This window comes from Gopherus evgoodei, chromosome 2 (assembly GCF_007399415.2).
Source record: "Gopherus evgoodei ecotype Sinaloan lineage chromosome 2, rGopEvg1_v1.p, whole genome shotgun sequence".
NCBI lineage: Eukaryota > Metazoa > Chordata > Testudines > Testudinidae > Gopherus > Gopherus evgoodei.
In genome coordinates, this window is record NC_044323.1 from 51,552,111 (window position 1) to 51,576,867 (window position 24,757).

The following is a 24,757-nucleotide window of genomic DNA, read 5'->3' on the forward strand; positions in this document are numbered from 1 at the left end:
TTGTGGAAAAATATAGGTACCAAAATGGAGTTCAGTATCATATGGTCTGGTCACAATATCCTGCATGCCTTGCTGAGTCATAGCAGCCATTATTTACAGGCTGGCTGAAATCTGCCCAGGTGAAGACAAGCCCTTTCCATGGCTTACTGTCTTTGCTGATGGGCCATTCCACTTGAATAGGCCATTCAGATGTGCCAGGTAGCCTGAATGCAAATGAACCTTTGGGTGTTACCCAGGAGTAAACACATTTGAAATACAAATGCATAATCAATATTCATAACTTCAGATACCAAAATGATAGTCATACAAATAGGATAATTATATTTGGTAAATCATAATTTTTTCATAGACACCTCACATGACACATTTTGGACAAGATGCATTGTAATTATGTCATAATCATATCACTATGATGAATATGAGATAGAGTGTCACACATACCCAGATGAGACCCTGTGTACCTATTCAAGACAGCTGGCCTGTTCTGCTGCTCATGCCTCCAGAGCTACATTCTATTTTTAGTCCACTAGTTCAAGAAGAGTTAGCATAAGTATGTCTCCTTCAGCTGCAAATCACACTCCAGCTTGAAGTGTAGACATACCTAAACAAGAAATAGGATGCCTACAGAAGAATCACTGGGTCCATTCGATCACCAAGGGTTAAAGAAAGTAATTAACAGGATAAAAATATAGCTGAGAAGCTAAATTATTTCTTTGCATCAGTCTTCACCCCAGAGGATGTTGTGTTGATATTTGCCTCAGATTTTCTTTGTTACTGATAATAAAGCTGAGGTAGAAGAGGTGCTGGAACATACTAGCAATTTATAAAGCAATCAGTCCTGAGGCCCAAATAGTACATCTGGAGTTCAGAAGGAGCTTAAGCATGAAATGACTAAGCTGCTAACAAAAAATATGCAATCTCATTAAAAACAACCACTGTTCCAGAGGATTGGAGGGCAGAAAAGGTTGCATCTAGATTTTAAAAAGTCTATAGGGGTGATATGGGGGAATTATCAGCCTTATTTCTGTAGCAGACAGATTGGTTGAAATGACAATTAAAAGCAGAATAACAAAACACCTGCACAATCATGACATGATGGGTCTAACCAGTACAAATTCTGCAGAGGAAAATGGTGTCTTGCTAATCACTCAAAATTCTTTGAATGTGTCAATAAAGTAGTGGATGAAGGAGAGCCAGTATGCATAATATATTTAATCTTCTAAAAGGCCCTTGACAAGGTCCCACAGAAAAGGCTGCTAAAGAAGTTAAGTCGTTCTGAGGAGAGAGTCAAAGTGTTATCATGGATCAAAAAGTGGGTAGGAGATAGAAAGCAGAGTAGGAATAAATGGAACATTTTTGTCATGGCAAAAGGTTAACAGTAGGGTGCCTCAAGATTCCATATTACGTCCCATGTAGTTTAATATATAGTAGGCTGAAAAGGTGGGTGATTAGCAAGAAAGCAACTTTTGCAGATGTCACAAAGATAATTAGTTTAGGCAGGACCAGAAAGGATTGTGAGGCTCTTCAAACTGACCAAAACAAGCTAGGTGAATGGGTAAGATGATGGCAAATGAAATTCAGTATTGATAAATGCAAAGCAATGCATATTAGAAAGAAGAAAATTAAACTGCTCATACACCTTACAGAGTTTTTTTTCTAAATTAACTGCACCAACTCAAGAAAGGGATATTGGGCATCATTGTAGACCACCTGATGAAGACCTCTGCTCAATGTGCTATTACAGTCAAAAAAAGCAAACAAAATGCCATGATGCATAAGATATGGGTGGTAAGCAATAGAATGAGAGAGTTACAATGCCTTTATTTAAATCAATAGTGCAGCCTCACTCACGGTATTGGTGACCCTATCTCAAAAAGGATATTTGCAGAGCTGGAGGGGATTCAGATAAAAGTGATCAGAATGATCAAGGGCATAAAAAACTTTCATATAAAGAGAAATTGAAAAGATTGGGACAGTTTACCTTAGAAACTAGATTAATAAGATTGGGCATAGTAAAAGTATATGAAATAATGAATGGTGTAGAAAAGTTAGATTAGGAACCTCTGTTTTCCCTATTTCATAACAGAAGAACAAGGGGAGAGTCAATGAAATTAAAAGGTGGGAAATTCAAAACTGATGAAAGGAAATAATTTTTCACAGAACACTTCATTAAGATGTGGAACTCATTGCCACATGAAGTCATTGAGGACAAGAATTTAAGGAGAGAAAAGGAACTGAACATTTATATGGATAACAAGACAATACACTGTTATCATGATTACTGATAATAATTTTGGAAGGGATATTAAACCTTGTGCTTCACGGTTTAAGCCAATCTTACTGCTAACACCTGTAGCAGTAGGTGTTAAAAAGCAAATATGATACAATGTGAATTCATAAAAGTGGGACAGAAAATAATTCAAAATATAATTAAACAATAATATCACATTCCCTTTCCTATCTGCAAATATACAGACACCATTTTTTAACCAAGTTTTCAAAAGTTGGTTTCTAATTTATAGCCATAAAATCTGCATAGGTAGTCCTCTTTTGGATGTGCAAACATGTGCCTTTACACGCAAAATATGTAAATACATGCACCGTATAGGCACACGTGATTAGTTAAAAATTTTACAAGTACAAATATCTCTGTAAGCATGCAAAGGTGCTCTTTGTATGTCTACAAAGAGGCAATTTAGGAACCAAACTTTGAAAACTGGACTCATAACACACTTTTGGATTCTTCCAGATGAAAAGTACTTAGATAAAACCTCAGTCCTGCAAAATTGCAGGCACATAAGGAGACCCTAAAGTCCTGATCCTGCAGATTACACTGCAGAAACATAGAAGTCAACCCACACAGAGTCACTTGCAGGTTTGAGGCCTAGATATACAGTCTGGTGTTGTTACATTCTTCCAAAATGTTTAGTTGAATTCATTTCAGTATTGCTGTTTCTTTAACTATTAGTAAAAGTTTTGAAAATATATCAATTCAGACTTACTACACTCACAAACAACATAATGGAATATCAAATCCAAGTCCTGTAAGGGATTTATTGCAGACATAGTATATTTTGAATCTAAAGCGTAATTGCTCTGCCTACACAATATGTTTCTTTTAATAGATCAAAGTTCTCTAAATATTGTATCAACTATGGCTGTTTTCATAGCTTCTTGTTGTCTGAACTATAGGGTGGAAATTCAAAGATTCATATCATACTCAGCAAATCCCAATTGGAATTCCAAACCTCACAGTATTAAGCAAATCTGTAGGCTATTATCTAAGGAGCTAGACTTAAAAGGCATTAGTTTTTATATTCAGATTTTCAGTATATGTTCTCAGCTTCATGTACACATGATTTTTCTGTTGTCTCTTGTGTGTGAACACATACACAAGCAAACGTGTGCCTGTTGTGAAGAGGTAACTAAATAGAATTAAGTATTTTGCCATGCCTTAATTTCAAGGCCCTTTACTACAGAAAACGTGCCCCATTTAGTTGAATTTATGTGTGTGTACATGCACATGTGTGTAAGACAAAACACAAATGATTTGATGCTGAGCCTTTTTTCCCCTCTTGCATGCTGCTCAAGCTATCTCTAGAGAAATAATGTGGCATTTTTGCCCATTTCTCATTATAGGAATCTAATGAGAACTTTAATTAATATCATGAATTTTTTCTGTATATCTCAAATTTTACAGTTATCTTTCAGTATTTTTCAGTCCTGTTTCTCCACTATGTCTTGGTCATATTATTTCTCTAAAATGATGGATATAGTGGTGTCTTGACTTGGATTTAATTCAGTTCATTTTATCACTAAAATATATGTGACCAAATCAACCAAGAAACCTCAAAAAATAGTTATTAATATTCAGATCGTCTAGTCATGTAAAGGGATACTTTCTCAGCTACAGCTATGTGTAATTCTTCCAATATTGAGAGTCTGTATTCAGCTAATGTATGGAGGTCCTGTTTAAAGACAAACCCTCCTTTTTTCCTCATTTTTCTCTGTAATTGTCTCCCCTTTCACTTCTGAAATTACAACTATTTTAGAGGAAATGATTTCCTCCTTTCCTCGAGTTTCAATCCATGTGGGGTGGAATTTATTTTGAGAACATAAAGAAAGCTTTTGCCTACTGCCTTATGAAATGATTATTGGCACACAGAGCCTGCTCCTGCTGAAGTTAATGAGGCCCAGGTCCACAAAGGGACTTAGGTGTAGCAATCCTCAGTGTTGCAGCTCCTAACTTTTAAGTGCCTAGAAAATCACAGGAACAACACTGCAATCCACAAAGCCTGAATTAGGTACCTAGGCTTCCTATACAGTGAATGGAGAGATATAGGTGCCTGAGAATGCAATCTGCAAAGCCAGCATGCTAGGTGGAAAACAGCCAAAGGGAGATGCCGATGAGAAGGGTGTGTCCCAAGCCCCACCTCTGGGTCAGAAATAGGCATCTAAGTTTGGGAAGCAGGGAGGCGTACATCCCAGCAGGTGATTCAAGAATTGGGGGAAGATAGGTGCTCCTCTGCACAAATTGTATGTGAAGCTGGAAAAGGAAGAATACTTCACTACAACATTTAGCCTACTGTACTCACTTGGGATATCGGAGAGCCTGTGTTCAAATTTCTTCTCTCCCTAATGAGCAGAAGGGATTTGAACAAGGTTCTGCTACCTCATAGATGAATGCATTGACCACTGGGCTATACAGTCATTCTTGTTCTATTGCTGGCACATGTAATATTTAAAGTTGAGAAATTTTTAAGGTGACCTGCATTAAACCATCCCATAGACCAGTGGTCAAAGCACTTCTCTTGAGAGATAGTAGATCCCTGTTCAAGTGCCTTCTCCTCATCAGGCAGGGGGTGGGATATGAACATTGGATCTTCTCCCAAGTGACTACCCTAACCACTAGACTAAAGGTTATGAGGGAGGTTCTGGTTCTCCCAAACTCCTGGCTCTTTTGTGTGGCATTAAGCAGCCTGTTTTGTGCAAAGTTAGGCAGTCTCTGAGCACGCTTACTGGAGCAGGCCCCACATGCAAATTAGGTGGAGGAATGCCCTTTGTTTGTGGCTTGCTCTTGGGCTCAGATAGGTGATAGATTTCCAAATGCTTAGCATGAGGGCTCCACCTTCATATGTGAAATTTCTCTCTTAGAGGCAGGTAATAAGGTCAGTGGACTCTGGGACTTAGGAGACCTGGGTTCTATTCTGGGTTTAGCCATTGCTCTACCAAATTACCTTGGGCAAGTCATATTACTTCTCTATGTATAAGAAATAGGTATTACTGCATTAAGCATTGATATGAAGACTCAGGTAGATTTTTGATCTTGTCCATACCAAGCAAACTATGTATATGCACTGCAACCATTACTGAAATGTATAGGTCATATTCATCACAAAATAAAAAACATTACCAGTAAGGCCATGTAAAGCAGTATAGGGGAACACTTTGTTAATGCTTCATTGTGTTTTTATGAAGTCTGTGACCCATCTTCAACAGGGAGGCTGGAAAATAGAGAAGACACATCAAAGGTGGGAATTAAAGGGATTATTTTAATCAAACGTGTTCAATTTATTAAGATGGTGAATTCTGTATATAAAGTATGAAATCCTTAGCACATTATAATCCTTAAAGTACAAAGGAATCTTCTGGACCTGAGGCTTAGCTTCATCTTAAAATAGTCCAATAGTCCTGTTGTTTCCTGAAACATTCAGATTGTGTGATTTTTGTGGATTCTTAACACCACAACTGCAGAGGGAGGGGCAAAAGAGTTTACAAGCAAGTTGGAAATGTGTGCTTTTCTTTAGCACAGTTCACTGGAAATGAAGATGTCTATGTTCTATTCCCACATCAATGGTCAGCCCCTAAAGCCTGACGTACACTGAAAAAGTTATACCAGTATATCTATATTGATTAGGGGTGTCATGTTTTTTAAAATATAAGCCCTAGTGTGCACAGAGATATATTGGCATAAAGATTATACAGGTATAACTGTGTCCACTCTAGGGGAAGGTTTGCCACTTTAACTTTACCAGTATAGTTATAGCAGCAAAACATTCTATTGTAGATTAACTCTAAGTCACCATATAACTTTGGACAAGTCACTTAAAGTACCTTTGGGTTGTGGGTATTTATATGGTATAATAATTATTTCAAAGGGATGTTCATGGTGCTTAATCATTGTTTTCAAAGCACATTAAGATGCACACATGAAAGGCAATACATACAACTACTAGTATTGGTTTTAAATTTGAAATATTCTGCCTTATTTTTTAAATATAATGATTATCTGCTGTAAAAGTAAGCAAACTTGTTTGTCTGAGGGATTTGCTGAACAAGAAGTAGGACTGAGTGGACTTGTAGGCTCTGAAGTTTTACATTGTTTTGTTTTTAAGTGCAGTTATGTAACAAAAAAAAATCTGCATTTGTAAATTTCACTTTTATGACAAAGAGATTGCACTACAGTACTTGTATGAGATGAACTGAAAAATACCATATCTTTTGTTTATCATTTTTACAGTGCAAATATTTGTGATAAAAATAATATACACTTTGATTTCAGTTACAACACAGAATACCATACATATGAAAATGAAGAAAAAACATTCAAAATATTTAATAAATTTCAATTGCTATTCTATTGTTTAACAGTGTGATTAAAGCTGTGATTAATAGCAAATAATTTTTGAGTTAATAGCATGAGTTAACTGCGATTAATCTATAGCCCTACTTTCTATTACATCTTTGTTGTTCTATGTACAGAACCCTTGTCAAACAGGGCTATCAGTGGAGTAACTTACATTAGCACACAATTCACTTGAAGGGAAAAAATAAGTAAAGGTAAATGTTCATTGATAACTGGAGAAATGGTCTGAAATAAATAGGATGAAATTCATAAAGTCAGATGTGAAGTACTCCATAAAGGGAAATGACTGCCTAGAAAGGAGTACTTCAGGAAAGGATCTAAGGATCATAGTGGATAAAAAACAGAATGTGAGTCAGCAATGTAACATTGTTGCTAAAAAGCTAACATCATTCTGGGGTGTATTAGTAGAAACGTTGTAAGGAAGATGGGAGAAGTCATTTTTTCACTGTACTCAGCACTGATAAGGTCTCTATGGGAGTGCGATGTCCATGTCTGGGCAACCCACTTTAGAAAGATGTGGACAAATTGGAGAAAGCCCAGAGAAGAGCAACAAAAATGATTAAACTTCTGAAAAACAAGTCCTACAAGGAAAGATTGAAAAAAAATGGGTTGATTTCAGTCTGTAGAAGATAAGACTGAGGGGAGTGGACATGATAATCAGGGCTGACTTTAGCAAGTGCGGGGCCCGATTCGTACTCACCCGGCAGCGCTCCGGGTCTTTGGCGGCTCTTAGGCAGCGGGTCCTTCACTCGTTCTTGGTCTTCGGCAGCACTCAAGGACCCGCTGCCGAAATGCCATCGAAGACCTGGAGCTCTGCCGGGTGAGTAAAAATTAAAAATGTGCTGGCACAGGGGCCTCTTAGGTGCCAGCGCGGGGCCCTCTTAAGCATGGGGCCCGATTCTGGAGAATCGGGTGAATCGGCCTAAAGCCGGCCCTGATGATAATAGACTTCAAGTATGTAGAAGGTTGTTATAAAGAGGAGGGTGTTAAATTGTTCTCCTTATCCACTGAGGACAGGACAAGAAGTAATGGGCTTGATTTGCAGCAAGGCAGATTTAGGGTAGACGTTAGAAAAAGCTTCCTGAGTGTAAGGGTAGTTCAGCAATAGAACAAATTAGATAGGGAGGTTGTGGAATCTCCATCATTGGAGATTTTTAAGAACAAGTTAGACAAACACCTGTCTCCATGCAGGTGACTGGACTAGATAACCTATAGAGGTCCCTTCCAGGCATACATTTCTATGATTTCTGTGCTTCAATTATTTCTCTTCAGATATTTCAATTCTTTGTTTACTACATTTTGCTTTTAAATTGATCAGATTATAGTCTGCAATAGGACAGTCTGGAGTGCTTAGGAGTTGAATATTTGGATTATTATGATAGCTCTTAAGTAACTGGAGAACCCCAGAAATTAGAGATTGTAAAAAGATATTAGGTCATGTAGTCTGTCTTCCTACTAATGCCTGATTATTTCCAATGGTGAATTTTCTATTGTTTTGTTGAGTTTAGGGCTTGCTGTCCCAAAGTATTCCACCATAATCCTGCCAGAGACTATTTCACTGCCTGCAACATCTTGCTGTCAGAATTTCATAAGAACATAAGAATGGCCGTACTGGGTCAAACCAAAGGTCCATCTAGCCCAGTATGCTGTCTTCCAACAGTGGCCAATGCCAGGTACCCCAGAGGGAATTAACAGAACAGGTAATCATCAAGTGATCCTTTTTCTGTCACTCATTCCCAGCTTCTGGCAAACAGAGGCCAGGGACATCATAGCCATTGAAATCCTATTTTTCTTCTCTACCACCAAAAGTAATTCTTCTTCCTCTTGATATTTGCACCTTTCCCTATTTGTAGACAAATATTTAGTTATTTAATAATTCCTTATAAATCAATCTTTTCAGCCCCCTTAATAAAACATTCTCCCTGCATTTTGTCAAATATCTTTCTTATAACAAAGTGCAAAGAATTGAATGCAATATCCAGGCCCATATAGAACATAATCCTTCTCCCTTCAATAGTACTTCAATGACACAGGATGAAACCAGAGGGCATATCACCTTCCACATGATGCTTTGTGCAGCCAAAAGCTTTATTGGCCCTTTTTTGCATTCTTACTGCACTATGATCTCGTTACTAATCTGTAGTTCTTATCACATTAAGGTCTCTTTTGTCATGTCCGCCTTTCAGGATTCTCCTTCCTATTGCATACATATATTTTTAGATTATTTTTCCTCAGATGTGTTATCCTGAACATTTCCAAGTTGAATCTCCTGTTGTCATTTTCTACCCTCCCCCCTGCAACATACACACACACCGTAAGTCCCTTTCTCTGCCTTCACCGATCCTCACAACCTTTCACAATGATCAGGAGGGCAGTATTGTGATATTGCTGTATAAAGTATTCAACAAAAATCACAGTCAATTATTATACAATTTATTAGCCTTTAGGAACCATTTTTAGGAGTTTGTGTTCTTTATGACATTCCATAATTCACTGACTTTTAACATTTCCCTCCTGAAGGAATTTGGTGTACTTGACAGGAAGCCTTAATTGTTTCAGAAGAATCCATAGAGCTAAAATGCTGGTTCTAATAGGAGTCAGATTTTACAATGAGAAAGTTGAAATGTTGCAGGGAGAAAACTGCTCATTATTAAAGAAATGTCTGAATCCCAAAGGGTCTGTATTTCACTGCAAAAAGAATATTGTTGAGAAAGAAAAGTGGTAATTTATTCGATATAAATCCCCCAAATGTTAAATGTTCAGTGGGGTGAATAAACGGGGACAAGAAAATACCTGTTGTTATTTTCATAACACTAAACATGCTGGTCTCTCAACTTTATACTGTTACCAGGAGTTGTTCTACCTTAATTAAGGCCTCGATCCTGCAAAGAGCTATGTATGTGCTCAGCTTTATGCCTGTATTTACTTTACACACAGTGAGTAGTCCAATTGACTTCTGTGTGTTAAGTCTTTGCAGGATCAGGGCCTCTATTTGTATTTGGAGTGAAACCAAACAGGCCTGATTATGATCTAATGTATACTGTCTAATCTAGATATAAAATGCCAAAGTTTAAATAGTCATAGGTGCCCCATTCTATATTATACTTTAAATAAAATAAATAACAATAGCAATTCCTGATTGCAAAGTAATATGTAATGTTAACATTCAGAAGGTCATTTAAAGGGAAAAGTGACACATTTTGATATTTTTGGAAGTTCTACTGGTAGTGCACACTAAAAGATGCTAATTGTTAGGGTATGTCTACACCACAATTGAAGGTGTTATTGCATCACAGGTAAGCATACTCCCTCATAAGAAGATAACATAAGAACGGCCGTACCGGGTCATACCAAAGGTCCATCTAGCCCAGTATCCTGTCTACTGACAGTGGCCAATGCCAGGTGCCCCAGAGGGAGTGAACATAAACGGTAGTGATCAAGTGATCTCTCTCCTGCCATCCATCTCCATCCTCTGACAAACAGAGGCTAGAGACACCATTCCTTACCCATCCTGGCTAATAGCCATTTATGGACTTAACCACCATGAATTTATCCAGTTCTCTTTTAAACGCAGTTATAGTCCTAGCCTTCACAACTTCCTCAGGTAAGGAGTTCCACAGGTTGACTGTGTGCTGCTTGAAGAAGAACTTCCTTTTATTTGTTTTAAACCTGCTGCCTATTGATTTCATTTGGTGACCCCTTGTTCTTGTATTACAGGAATAAGTAAATAACTTCTCCTTATCCACTTTCTCCACATCACTCATGATTTTATATACCTCTATCATATCCCCCCTTAGTCTCCTCTTTTCCAAGCTGAAGAGTCCTAGCCTCTTTAATCTTTCCTCATATGGGACCCTCTGAAACCCCTAATCATTTTAGTTGCCTTTTTCTGAACCTTTTCTAGTGTCAGTATATCTTTTTTGAGATGAAGAGACCACATCTGTATGCAGTATTTGAGATGTGGGCGTACCATGGATTTATATAAGGGCAATAATATATTCTCACTCTTATTCTCTATCCCCTTTTTAATGATTCCTAACATCCTGTTTGCCAAGGGGAGTAATGAGGGAGGGGGGCAACAAACCTAACTGGCTTCAAGACTGACCTTGACGATTTTATGAAGGGGATGATATGATGAGACTGCCTACAATGGCATGAGCCTGATCTGTGACTGCTGGCAGCAAATATGTCCAATGGCAGGTGATGGGATACTAAATGGGGAAGGCTCTGAGTTACTAGGTGTCTGGCTAATGGGTCTTGCCCACGTGCTCTTGGTCTAACTAATCAGCATATTTAGGCTTGGGAAGGAATTTTCCTATGGATCAGATTGGCAGAGAACCTGGTGGGGGTTCGTCTTCCTCCTTAGCTTGGGGCATAGGTTACTTGCAGATTTAAACTAGTGTAAATGGTGGAGTCTCTATAACTTGAAGTCTTTAAGTCTTTAACTAATACAAAGATTATGGGTCTATTACAGAACAGAGTGGGTGAGGTTCTGTGCAGGAGGTCAGACTAGTTTATCATGATGGTCCCTTATGACCTTGAAGTCTATGAGGCTAACCCAGGGATCAGGCACTCTGTCCAAAGGTCCTGTTTTGTCTGGGTTCCCCCCTGGAAATTCTGAACCCTGTGTGGAGGACCAGGCTAAACTGTGATGCTGCAGAACTAACGTTGCAGTGGGGCTGACTAGACAAGCAACAGGAGTGCAGAACTAACTTCACAGCAGCAGGCCAGAGCTGACTTCACTGTGCCCCAACAGGCAGGGTGGTGTGCAGCTGATGTCACAGCGAGGATCTAATAGTCTAGCACCAGCAGAATTAGTGTTACAGAACTGGACCAGGCAGCTGCACATTGGAGGGGAACATGGTGGTGCACAGTTCTCTAGATAGGCAGAGAGCCACCTACAATGACCCCCCCCCGCCAAGTACCACTTTATTTGTGCTGCGACTTGCCAGAGTTGAGCCTTGGCACCTCTAGACTTGGCAGTTCATAGCCCCGGCACCTCACCTCTGGGCTTGTTACATCAGTTAAGAATATAAAAAAAAATTGTTGAGCCCTGGCACCTCTTTAATTACAAATTAAGCACCAGCTGAGTCTAATAGGACCTGAGACTGGGATTTAGGTGGGTGGAGATGTTTGTGACTAGAGCTCTGGACCTCAAGAAGCTGGAGAATTCTAGTCCACTGTAATCCCCAAGTCCTTTTCTGCAGAAATTCCTACTCTCAAGTAAAATGGAAACTTGAATAGATAGATGGGTTAAAATAAGAACCAGACCTTTACCTATCATTCACATCTAACAAAACCTATTCCTTGGTCTGGGCTATTATCATCATTACAAACACCCCAGGAAGGACCCAACATAGCCACTAATTCCATCAGTCCCTTACTTGCAATGGCAAAACCTACTGAGTTGAGTAGGTGGTCTGTTAGCTCATTCACCTGTTTTTAGTAGCACATCACTCCCTTTTCCTCTCCCAGTGCAGTAAGACTCAATATTACCTACGCTCCAGTGATGTCAGCCTTTCAAAATTTGGGAGTACTCTGGGATTGCCCAAAACTATATCCCAGAGTGAACTTGTAAATCCCAAGGCTCATGAGATTTTCACACTCGCATTGGCAGGAGCTGCTAATCACATGAGGAAGGCAGAAAGGCTTCCAGATGTATATGTACACTCTAAGCACACTCTAAGCCAAGAGGGGCTATAGGAAGCGGTGCGTGCTGAGGGATGTGCTGGCCGCTGCTTCCCAGAGCCCCCATTGGCCTGGAACGGAGAGCCATGGCCAGTGGGAGCTGCGATCGGCCGAACCTGTGGACACTGCAGGTAAACAAACCATCCCAGCCCGCCAACGGCTTTCCCTGATGGGCTGTGTGTCAAAGGTTGCTGGTCCCTGGTCTAGATTTTGACTTTAATCACAGTAGCCCTGGGAGAAACTCAATTCAGAGACATCTCTGAGTGGCAATTCCCTCCCCATTTCCCTTTGCCCTTAGAGAGGAATAAGTTACTTCCCCACTTTGTATGGAACAAACTTGCTCCTCTCCTCCTCACCCAATTGTGTGACCCAGCCTCCTCCCTTTCTCCACTCACTCATTTGCATTGAATGAGTAGTCCTTTCTTTCCTTTCTGTGGCAAAGTGGCAAGCTGAACAGGGCTGAGGAGGATTGCAAGGCCCATCCTTTACTCTCAGTGTGGCAATGTAAAGACAGTTTGAAAAAAGCTGGTGAAATTTCCAAATTTATTGTTGTTGAAAATTAAATTTGATCTTCTTTCCCTCCTCCAAAAAACTTTATCAAAACATTTTAGATTTTTCGCTCTCTTTCGCTCTACTTGTGTGTTCATGAAAGTGAAGGACTAAATAATGCTCCCTAAAGCAACAAAAAATAGAGATAAATACTTAGGTAATCTGCCACATAGATGTCAGTGGATCAGTTTTAACCCATATTGACATTACTATTTCAGTCCAAGGTCTGCCTAGATCTACCAGTCTCACCAAATTTAAAGAGCCTTGGCCACTAACACAGAATCCAAGAAATTAGAAATGGAATTATGAGTCTGACATTCAATATAGGATTATTCCCTACAATATATTAATTTTTTTGCACAGTCTAGTTTTAAAGTCACTTCATTTTGCAGTGAAAACTCCAAGATCACTTTATGCTGTTTAGAGAAGACTTTGTCCTTGTTAAAAGCAGGGGCAGACTTGATTTAGGGCTACATTTTCAAAGGCATTTTTAAAATTGCATGCACAAATTTTTCATGAATAAAATTGTGCCTGCAATTTAAGAGACCAGGTTTAAGCCCATTTCCAAAATTGGCCTTTATAATTCAAATAAGCATATCCAAACCCTGCTCTTATTGAGATGACACAGATCTGAGAAGTCTTGAATAAGAAAAACATAGCAAGTCAGAAATACTGTACGTTATTAACTCAAGGCCATACACTGCACTTTATCATCTTCATCCTCCCACTGAAGCCAACTGGAGTTGAGGCATGAACGCAAATTAAGGTTGATTTAAGGTTCTAAATCTTTCTTTGGTGAGTCCTATTAAAATAAAGTAGCAGAACTTGGAAGTAGCTCCTTAATTGATCTTTGTAAATTATCTAGATTAATGGCAGTAACTAGACTAATTGAACATTTGGATTGTAAAGCCATTGACTATAGCTGTTCAATAAATCTACTGATAACCAGCCAGAATCTGAGGATGTAGAAAGCAGTGAAAGGGGCTTTTGAAATACTGAAGTTGAAAGTGGGAAGAGTCCTTTATAGAGAGCTAGGCATATGATTAACAGAACAAAAGGATTATCTTGCACGAGTGCTGCATTTCAACACTGAGGGGAAAACTGGCACGTCAAATTTGTACGACAAAAGAAAAAAGGTTTATCAGTACTTAAAACAAATTATATAACAACTAATTTCAATGCTTGGAGAAACCACAGTGATTAAAAAAAAAGTCAAAGCCAAAAGAATGGCCTAGTTCAGCAATCAGATGAGAAAGATTCAGAGGAATTAAAAAGGCAAAAGAGCAATCAAAATAATAAAGCAGCCCTCATTCTCCTCTTCACAGAGGCCAAAGGAAGGTATATCACAGCTCTGGAGCAATCTGTTTATTATTTCTAATATAAAGTGTCCCCTGCACCAATATATATATATATATAATCACCATTAGTATTACCCTTAACCACTGAGCAATATCACACTCCTTGACCTATTGAATTGATCGTAGCTAGTACTTCCAGAGAAGATTCAGCATAAAGTGTGCCAATAACCTTGAAAATGTAAACCCACTGGCTTGAAAGATTGCCACTATCCTCATGATTGCCAGCTATTCGCAATCACTTTACAACCATCCAGGGAAAAGTGCTATGTCCATAATGTCCTGCTTTCTAGCATGGTCAGGCAGCTGAGAGTATCATCTTTGTGAGTATGCTGCAGCCTCTGTATTACAGGAATCAGAGTGAGACCAGGGATATAACCTTTAAACCTCAACTCTCCTTATTACATACATAATGAGATGGGTCCTACAGACCCAGAGTGTGCCTGCACTATGTGAGAGATCTCTCACGATGGGAGTACCTCTGGTGATTATACATGAGACAATCTACTACATCTCCCTTTCTTCATTCTTAAAATCCCTGCCTAATAAATAATATCTCAAACGAGTAATGTCATCATATCCAGGGCCGAAGCATGAGAAGACTATTGAAGTACTACTGACTACTTGCTGTTTAATCTTCATCTTAGAAGAGGTTAACTTTTAACCAGTTGGAGTTCAATCTTTACCATTAGCTCAGTCTTCTTCTGCCTGTAGTCCCTGTATAAAATTGCTTGCAGTGTTTTTCTATCTGTGTTGATGCCATGATTTTAGAGAGACAATGTGAGCGAAGAAATATTTTTGACTGCACCAACTTCTGTTGATGAAAAAGACATGCTTTAGAGCATCACAGAGCTCTTCTTCAGGACCTCAACAGTTTGTCTCTTTCACCAACAGAAGTTGGTCTTTAAAAAGATATTACCTCATCCAACTTGCTCCCTGAATAAAATTATCATACAAGTCTCAGTATTGTTCTGTCATGCACACCTGATGTCCATTTCTTGTAAATTTACTTTCTGATGGTTCTGATGCAACCTGTCTTTCGTAAGATGTTGATGTTAATTCTGCTTGCTGCCCCTGTAAGCCTTCTGATTTAGATGGCTATTGAGTATTTGTTGTTGGCATTGTATAGTCAGATCTCAGGTGCCTTTTCTTATGCCTGTGCCTTTCTCCCATATGTATCTCAATGTGATATGACTGCGGCTCCGGACCTGTAGCTAACCTTGCTGGTTTATCAACCTTATTTTGCTTCCATGGATACTGGATCTCAGTGATAGAGCACAAACAATGATTTAGTTATCTGGTCGCAGTACTTCTTTTGTCTTTCCTGTACCTACTTTAATCTGGTGTGAGCCCTTGGAGACTTGTATTTTGGGTTGTAGCAGTTCATATGAGGATGGAAGAGTTATTCTCAATGTCCTCCCATTACCAGCTGTGCAGGACAGTGTCCCATACCTGTCAATGGAGTGTTTCTTAACTCCAGTAGAGCTAAGTAGGTATCTTTACCTGAGGCGAGTGTTATGTAAAACACTTGATTTTATCATCTAAATGGTTCTTTCACCATTTCATTAGATTGTGGATGTCCAGGACTGGGATTGAACTTCATTCCCCAATGTCTCATACAAACCTGATCACTCACTAACTCTTTAAGATGCCATGTCTTGCAAATACAGCTTTTATTTAGCAATAATGGAATATGTTGACTTATCAGGCAGACTCAGAACTTCAGAAAATTTGGGAAAGCAGTCCACTAGTAGTAGATGTGAGTATCTGCCAAATTAAAAAAATATATATCTGTAGCTATCTTGTCCCATGGTAGATCAGAAATCTCAAAAGACCATAATTATTGTTTGCAGTTACTTGGGTTACATTTCTGACATACTCTGCATCCCTCTGTAAGGTGTTCTATATGTTGGGTCATACCAGGTCAGTGAATTATCTACCTCACTCAAACTTTTATTCTCATGCAAACAGCTAAGTATTTCCTGCTTTGCATTGTTAATAACAATAATCTTGTCACCAGCCATTAACAAACTTTGTTATAATGAAATACAGTAACTCTTCACTTAAAGTCATCCTAGTTAACTTTGTTTCATTATTATGTTGCTGATAAATTAGAGAACATGCTCATTTAAAGTTGCTCACTGCTTCCTTATAACATTGTTTGGCAGTTGCCTGCTTTGTCCACTGCTTGCAGAGAGAACAGCCCACTGGAGCTAGCTGGTGGGGGCTTGGAATCAGGGTGGACTGGCAGCCCCTCCTGTCAACAACCCACTCCCCTAAACTCTCTGTGCAGCAGCTGCCCAGCAGGCTATCAATTGCTGGCAGTTCAGCTGTCCCTCCCCCCACTGCCATGTGCTGCTCCTGTCCTCTGCCTTGGAGCTGCTCCTGGGAGCCTCCTGCTTGCTATGCAGGGGAGGGGAAGAGCGGGGCTAATCTCAGGGTGTCCCCTCCCTCCTATTCCTGAGCCCACTTACCCCATCTCCATAAAGCAGGGGGAGACACAACAGGGCTCAGGACGGAGGGAGCTTGCTGGGAGCAGCTGCTGTCTCAACTTTCTGATCTACTTAAAAAGGCAATGTACTCAGAGTGAGGTCAATGTACTTAAAGGGGCAATGCACATCTCTCTCTCTCTCACACACACAGGGTGTGTATCTCTGTGTTGGTCTGCCGTGCTGTCTCCCCTCCCTCCATTTGTGCGGCCTTGTAGAGTGTGAGGCTACATTAACAACAATGTGTTAACCCTTGAGGGCTCAGCCAAATGATAGTTCGTCATTTAACAGCAAGGTAGTCCCTGGGAAATATCCCACCCTCTGACTTCACTACCTCAACCAAGCTTCACAATCAGCATTTCTGTGTATAGTATTAAATTGTTTGTTTAAAACTTATACTGTATATACATATAATATAGTCTTTTGTCTGGTGAAAAAAATTTCCCTGGAACCTCAGACCCCTACCCCCCTATTTACATAAATTCTTATGGGGAAATTGGATTTGCTTAACATCGTTTCGCTTAAAGTCATATTTTTCAGCAACATAACTACAATGTTAAGTGAGGAGTTACTGTAGTGCCTTTCACAGCCCAATATGGCTTCAGTCTGGTGTTTACTTGTCATCTTCTGCATGTCCAGCCCTCATGTACAATATCAGGTAAAGCTTACATTACAGGATCCTCCTTTGGTTTGTGTACTAAATCTGTGCTGAGTGTACAGGTGGCCTCAACTACATCAACATTTTACTCTTTGGCTCTTCATGCACCCTACCCCCTCCTCATTAGTAGCAAGACTTTATTTTTGTTATTATCCTTTGATGTGAGAGGGAATTTAGGATGTGCAAAAAAGGCAGGATTGGATTTATGATAAGGTCCAGAAAGAGCAATTGTGAAAGTTGCTAGGGATTTGTGCCCAGATATCCTCATCTCCAGCTCTCCCTTTCATAACTGCCTAGACTTTCCTGGTACATGCTGATATGTTAGAAGGCCAGAAGATCATTTACACACCAGTTATTAAAGAGGTGGGTAATTCACCTCAGTTACATATCAAGTACACAGAAATCTAAGTTCCACTTCCCACATGGGATGGTGGAATAAGCCAACAGGATGTCAGATGATTTGTTTTTCAGCTGACCTGGCTGTCATTGCAGGGGGACCTTGAATTGGAGTGCATTTCATAACTAATACAGTTGATCTCAAGCCTGGGGTTTTACTTAAAACTTGTTTATGTGAGAACAAGGGTATTCACTGATACAATGCAAAATAAATGTCTTCTGGTATTTGAAAGTAGCCTGAGTTTTGTGATTGATTTATTACCATCATTTTACTGGGACTGGATTTAAATCATCAGAAGAAATTTGCTGATAAGGAAAGAAACATGGGACTATATTCTAGTCTTAACTGACTAACTGTTATGATCCAAATAAGGCTGATTTACGTGTCAGCATCTGTATAGTAGATGCTGAAGCACTCCAATATACTTGCTTTTCCACTGCAAAATTGTAGTGCTCCATTTATCTTCCCCAGATGGTCGTAACTACTGTAGCATACATCGTATCGACTATTTTTGACTTCAAATGCATCTTCTTAAGCCGAATGACACCATACTCCAAGGACATAGGATCTGAACACATGTTCTCTTCTGCTTCAAAAACAAACCAGTGGAGGGAGAAAAGCTGTTAATAATCCAATATTTAAAGCTTTGCTTTTCTCTTCTTGTGAGCAAATAAAGCAGGTGGAGAAAGTGCATGTATTTTCTGATTAGTACAGTTTGGTCATGGGTAAGGTTACTTAATACACCTTAAACATGAGACAGAGACAAAGCTGTTCCCAATTCCCTTCAGAGTCTTTTACTATGGCAACCAAGAGAGATAAAGATGAAAAGAATTTACTATTTTTTTGCTTTTTGCTCTACCAGTCTAAAAGCAGGCTGTGTTTAAACACTTTCAATTAAAGCATCTTGACAGGTATTTGGAAACTTGAAGGAGAAAAAAGAAAGTGAGGTTTTAAAGATTACCAGAGGTGTAAAATATGAGCCAGATTGTTTTTCCATCGTCTTTTCTGCAGTTATTTTTCTGATCATTCTTTTGTATCCATTAATATTTTGGTATTTAGCATGTTGGTTACAGTAGGTAAGTATTAACTGGTTCTTTGGCATGTTATGCCAAGATTAACCTGATTAATTAAAACAGGAAGCACCATCCCTGAAATAGCATGACTAGAGCACTGGTGTTGATGCCTCAGGTTCAGTATATAATGAGACTTCTAGCTGCAGGCAAAGGAGGCTGCATGCTTTCCTGTCTCTGGCATGGAACAGAATTAAGCATTAACTCTGTAGCAGACCTCTGCTTATCAGCAACCTTGCTATTACTACACAGACCCTGATGTGCATAAGCAATATTTTCATTCACTTCCCAAGAGATTTATCTGGCTGTTGAAGTAGAAAATGAATATTTTACAGTTCACTTGTCTGATCAATTACCTACAAGCTGCTTCAGTATTTTATAGCCAGTGGGAGAGCTGTGTAGGTGATGATAGAGAAATCTGGAGGGAATCTGTTAGCCAACTACAAAAAAGAGAATAAAACTGTGAATGAGCCATCAGTAACACTCTTTTGTTCATAAAGGTCTAGGCAGAAATTACAGTGTAACCAATTAAAGTACACAAATGATAATCAGCAGAATGTGAATTCCAGAGGTGAGGATATTTGGCTGCTTGATGGGAGGATAATGAAGTGAAGAATGGTTCAGAGCCTACCTTTCCCAGTGAAACATTTCCTTCAGTACTTTATTTGCCATTTTTATCTCTTAGATAATTGGAAGAAAATCTTGTCCGAAGATGCATCGGGAATTAAAACATCTAACGAAAGTTAAATTGTGCATACTTGATAGAAACAGTGCTACCATTCTCAGTGCAGCAAGTTTCAATGTCACAAATTCCTCAGGATTTATTTTAATAGGAGAAGTACGTGTAGGCAATTCAGTTTACAAACATTGTATATTCCATGCCGGATAACTTAGTGAAATATCTCTCAAAACGCATTTGATATGAACTATGTTTCTTCTTTCTAAATCTACAATTGAAATGAATAGAATGTGTTATTTACAATTCAATAATGTTTTGAAATAATAATTTTGAAAAGCTAACGCATAGAGAAGTTTCTTGTTTTATCCACTATCAGGGTATGTGATTGCCAGTGCAAGGCACTGCCAGTTTGTTTGGCCCAAAAGTATTAAAGATATCAGTCTCAAACTTACCGACTGCTCTGTGAGAAGGTTAATTTCATGTTTCTAGTGAGCAAATAAAGTTTGATTTGGTTAGTGATAACAACAAATGGCATTTAGAGAAAAATGAATTTAAGACTTTCAACACAGAGTATGAGAATGAGGACTGATTTTTCCTGCAAATATTCTACAATATTATGAAGACTGAAACATTTAAATTGATACTGCTGACTTACTGTTGAATATTGGCTTCATATTAAGCAATTAATCAACTGCAGTAGCTTATGAATTATAATATACAATGCTTTATATTTTATGAAAGTATAGGTTTTCCAGAATGCAGGGATTTTGGTGATTGTACACTTTATTGTATCAGTACCGGAGCTCATCAAATGAAGAGAAAAATTGTTGAACATGTTTGTAAAAGCTGTCTCACAATTTGATCTGTTTATATTTGTGCTCTTTTGGTTAATTTTTCCATTAACCTTCCTATGGGTGCTTTGTGTTCATATCAAGGTTGAGAATAAGTGCAGCAAACCCTGGCACCAGCCAGGTGTTGATCACTAAGGCCTTGACCCAGTGAGTTGATCCACATGTGCAGACCTATGAATAGCTTCACTGGCTTCTACACAGAACAACATCTAGCATTTTGGCCTTCTCAGAATTGCTTATTAGATTCACCAGCAATAAGGGCTTGGAGAATAGGAAAACAGATAGGAAAACAAACTAATATCAAATGAGTGCCCAGCTCTGATCTCTCCAACACAGTCTCTTTCCAGTTTTGACATGAATCTTATTTGCTTGCCATAATTTGATGGAATAGTTTTATTTTCCCACTTTTCTGTGTAGTGTCATTTATACCCAAGACTATATAAATAATAATAATAATCAATCATCATAATCATCTTAATATCAACTCTAAAACTCTAAAAACTTGGGTCCAACTTCTTTTGATGTTGAAAAATGTTTGCGGGATTTTTTTGTTTGTTTGTTTTTGTTTTCTTCTCATTTTGATCTGCCTCTGTACTACCTGTCTTTTTCAATGTCAAAATATCATTAGAGAGACTATTCTTTTTATATTTTCAGCCAGATGTAAACTAAAATTGAAGAATAGCATGTAAAATTAGTATTGAAAGAGTTCAAGTTAATTTGTTAAACCAAAGATTTTAGATATGCCCTGAACCTTTTAAAATGCCATATGCATTTATCAATACTATCTTTCACTATTCTTTCTTCCCACAAAAAATATGCATGGGTTAGTGTCAATCTGTCTGGAGTGGCTCAGGAACTTGAGAACCAACTTCAGGGCAGTCAAGAATCAGGGCACATACCCCAAAATTGGTTGTGAGTTCTCTACTTAGATTTCACCTGTAGTAAACAGATAAGTAAGAGTTAATAGAATAGAAGTACTTCATCTCTCTTTTGCCAGTAAAGGGTTAACAAGATCAGTGAGCCAGGCTGTCACCTGACCAGAGGACCAATCAGGGGACAGGATACTTTCAAATCTTGAGGGAGGGAAGTTTTTGTGTGTGCTGTTAGTTTTTGGTTGTTGTTCTCTCTGGTTTCTGAGAGTGACCAGACGTGCAACCAGGTTTCTCTCCAGTCTCTCCAATACAGGCTCTTATAAGTTCAGAATAGCGAGTACTAGGTAGATAAGGCGAGTTAGGCTTATGTTTGTTTTATTTATTTGCAAATGTGTATTTGGCTGGAAGGAGTTCAAATGTGTATTTGGTTGGAAGTAGTTCAAATGTGTATTTGGTTGGAAGGAGTTCAAATTTGTATTTTACTGAAAGGATTTTAATTTGTACTTGTACACTTAGGCTGGGAGGGTACTCCCAGTGTCTATAGCTGAAAGACCCTGTAACATATTCCATCTTAAATTTACAAAGATAATTTTTACTGTTTTTCTTTCTTTTATTAAAAGCTTTTCTTGTTTAAGAACCTGTTTTTTTTTAATTCTGGTGAGACCCCAGGGGACTGGGTCTGGATCCACCAAGGAATTGGTGGGGAGAAAGAAGGGAAGGGGGAGAGAAAGGTTAATTTTCTCTCTGTGTTAGGATTACTTTCTCTCTCAGGGAGAGTCTGGGAGGGGGCGAGAGAAGAGGGGGAAGGTGAATTTTCCTCTCTGTTTTAAGATTCAAGGAGTTTGAATCACAGTGACCTTCCAGGGTAACCCAGGGAGGCGAAGTCTGGGAGAGGCAATGGTGAGGGAAAGGGTTTACTTTCCTTGTGTTAAGATCCAGAGGGACTGGGTCTTGGGGGTCCCCAGGCAAGGTTTTGGGGGGGACTGGTGTGTACCAGGCACTGGAATTCCTGGTTGGTGGCAGCGCTACAAGTTCTAAGCTGGTAATTGAGCTTAGAGGAATTCATGCTGGTACCCCATCTTTCGGACGCTAAGGTTCAGAGTGGGGAATTATACCATGACATCACCAAACAAGTATCAAGTGTGAACTTCTGAGACAACACCCTTAACATGAAGTCACAAACAGTCCCCTTGGTTACTCTGAATCTATAGTGCCACCCAGGTAAGCTTCCCTTTGTGATAGATGGTCCCTTACACCAAAAATCACAACAATATTCAGGTTACTCCCAGTCCCAAAGGACCAATCACTTACCTGAAGTAAATTGCACCTCAGGCCACACTTGTGCCAACCTATAATGAATTAACTAAAGATTTATTAGCTAAGAAAAGAAATGAGAGTTATTTACAAGGTTAAAGCAGGTAATCATGCACACAAATGAGTTACAGTCATGCATTCTAAAAGGTAATAGAAGCTTCTATAATGTGCAAGCTTTATATGCCCTTTAGGGCTAACCCAGGCCAAGCAGTGGCAGATCTTTGCTTATGTTATCCTTGCCCCTGAAAGGGCAAGCAGCATAAAGATAATAATTTGTTCTTGGCAGGGATTTTTATTCCGTTCCCTCAGAGTTCAAGCTGATGGATAAGTGCTCGTGCACGTCTCTTCTTCATGGGTGTGGGGGGAGCAATCAACAAGTCTTTTGTCCACTGATGTTCCACAATGGTTTATCTTGTGTCTATGGACCTTCCTTTGTTGGGCAGAAGATAACACCTCTTCTGGTAAGCTAGTATTTCACATCAGGTAATTCTTCTTTCTTGACTGTGGGGATTTACAGTTTTAAATCAAATTATTTTATAGTTAAAGAGCAGATACTCAAGTATTAACTTATAACATGGGATATAGATATTGTAAGTGAGATTAATGCCTGCAGCAACTTACAAGCATTTCATAGAATCTAAACACTAAACATATCTTTATAAATCGAATACCTATTTTAACAATACCGACACAAAGTTGAGCAGGACTGGTTTCCAATTATGCATTTGTCAGTGTTCTGTGAGACCTAGAGGTCTTTGCATGAGCTGGCACCTGGTCTACCAGCATCACAGTTAGCTCCATAACATGAGTGATATTCAAAGAGAATCATCTCCAACACCTATTTAGCATAGTTGTCATAAGGATCAGTGTCCATTCCACTGATCTTCCAAAGCCTGCTGTATCAAGGTCCTGTGTATCCCATGTTTACCCAGCCAGCCCAGCCACACAACAAAATTCAATCGAAAAGCAAAATGCCTCAAATATATTGATTTAAATTGCAACACAGGACACAAAGTGTACAGTGCTCATTTTATATGTACCACCAAAAAAGAAAATCAACTTTCTGTTGGAGGCATCTGGCTCAGATGATGAAAATTAATGTGTGTTGGTTTGTTCTGCTTTGAATAGTTATCAACCAGAACCCATCATCAGCATGGAAGCATGTCCTTTGGAGTGGTGGCCAAAGCAAGAAGGGGCACATGAATGTTAAGCATATCTGACACTTAAATACCTTGGAATGCCAACTATAAAAGTGTCATGTGACCACCTGTTCTCACTTTCAGGTGACATTGTAAATAAGTAGTGGGCAGCATTATCTCCCATAAATGTAAACAAACTTGTTTCTCTTAGTAATTGGCTGAATAAGAAGTAGGACTGAGTGGACTTGTAGGAGCTAAAGTTTTACATTGTTTTGTTTTTGAGTGCAGTTGTGTTGCAAAAAAAAATCTACATTTGTAAATTGCACTTTCATAATAAAGAGATTGTACAACACTGCTTGTATGAGGTGAACTGAAAAATACTTTTTCTTTTGTTTATCTTTTCTACAATATAAATATTTGTCCTAAAAATGATAATATAAAGTGAGCGCTGTACAGTTTGTATTCTGTGTTGTAATTGTAATCATTATATTTGAAAATGTACAAAAACATCAAAAAATGTTGATAATACATTTTAATTGGGATTTCATTATTGCTTAACAGTGCGATTAAAACTATGATTAATCATAATTAATTATTTTAATCAAGTTAATTTATTTTGAGTTAATCACGAGTTTAACTGTGATTAATTAACAGCCGTAAAAAAGAGACAGACATGAGTGTTCAGTGGCTTTAGAGTAGAGTCTAATGCACTAAGGGATGAACATAATGCCCAAGTGTTCCTAACATAGAAAATCTGTTCATACATGTTTTTACCTCTTTTTAACACACAAGTACCCAAGCTGTAAAAAGGGAACACAACTTTCACACATTCTCAAATACATGGACTCATCCCAAATACCAGGCAGGGTGGAGGAGAGAGATCCCTGCTACTGAAGCTACAGAACAGGTAAATGACTCCTCTGTAGAGTTCATTATGAGCCAATAACTGAAATATTTCTCTGTAGTCTCCACACATGGGAAAGGAGCCCTAAAGGATCTGCACAGTTGTGAAGCTATCATTATACCTCTATCCTGTGGGGAGCCCTTATG

The 24,757-nt window shown here is 38.8% G+C and overlaps 1 long non-coding RNA gene across 1 annotated transcript; it reads right to left on the minus strand.

The window, feature by feature from the left end:
* Positions 1–3,351: 3,351 nt before the first annotated feature.
* Positions 3,352–23,862, minus strand: LOC115644851. Its single transcript, XR_003998607.1, has 3 exons — positions 23,711–23,862; positions 19,980–19,986; positions 3,352–3,364 (listed from the first exon to the last, which is right to left on the minus strand). It is a non-coding gene; the product is annotated as an uncharacterized LOC115644851 (long non-coding RNA).
* Positions 23,863–24,757: the final 895 nt, after the last annotated feature.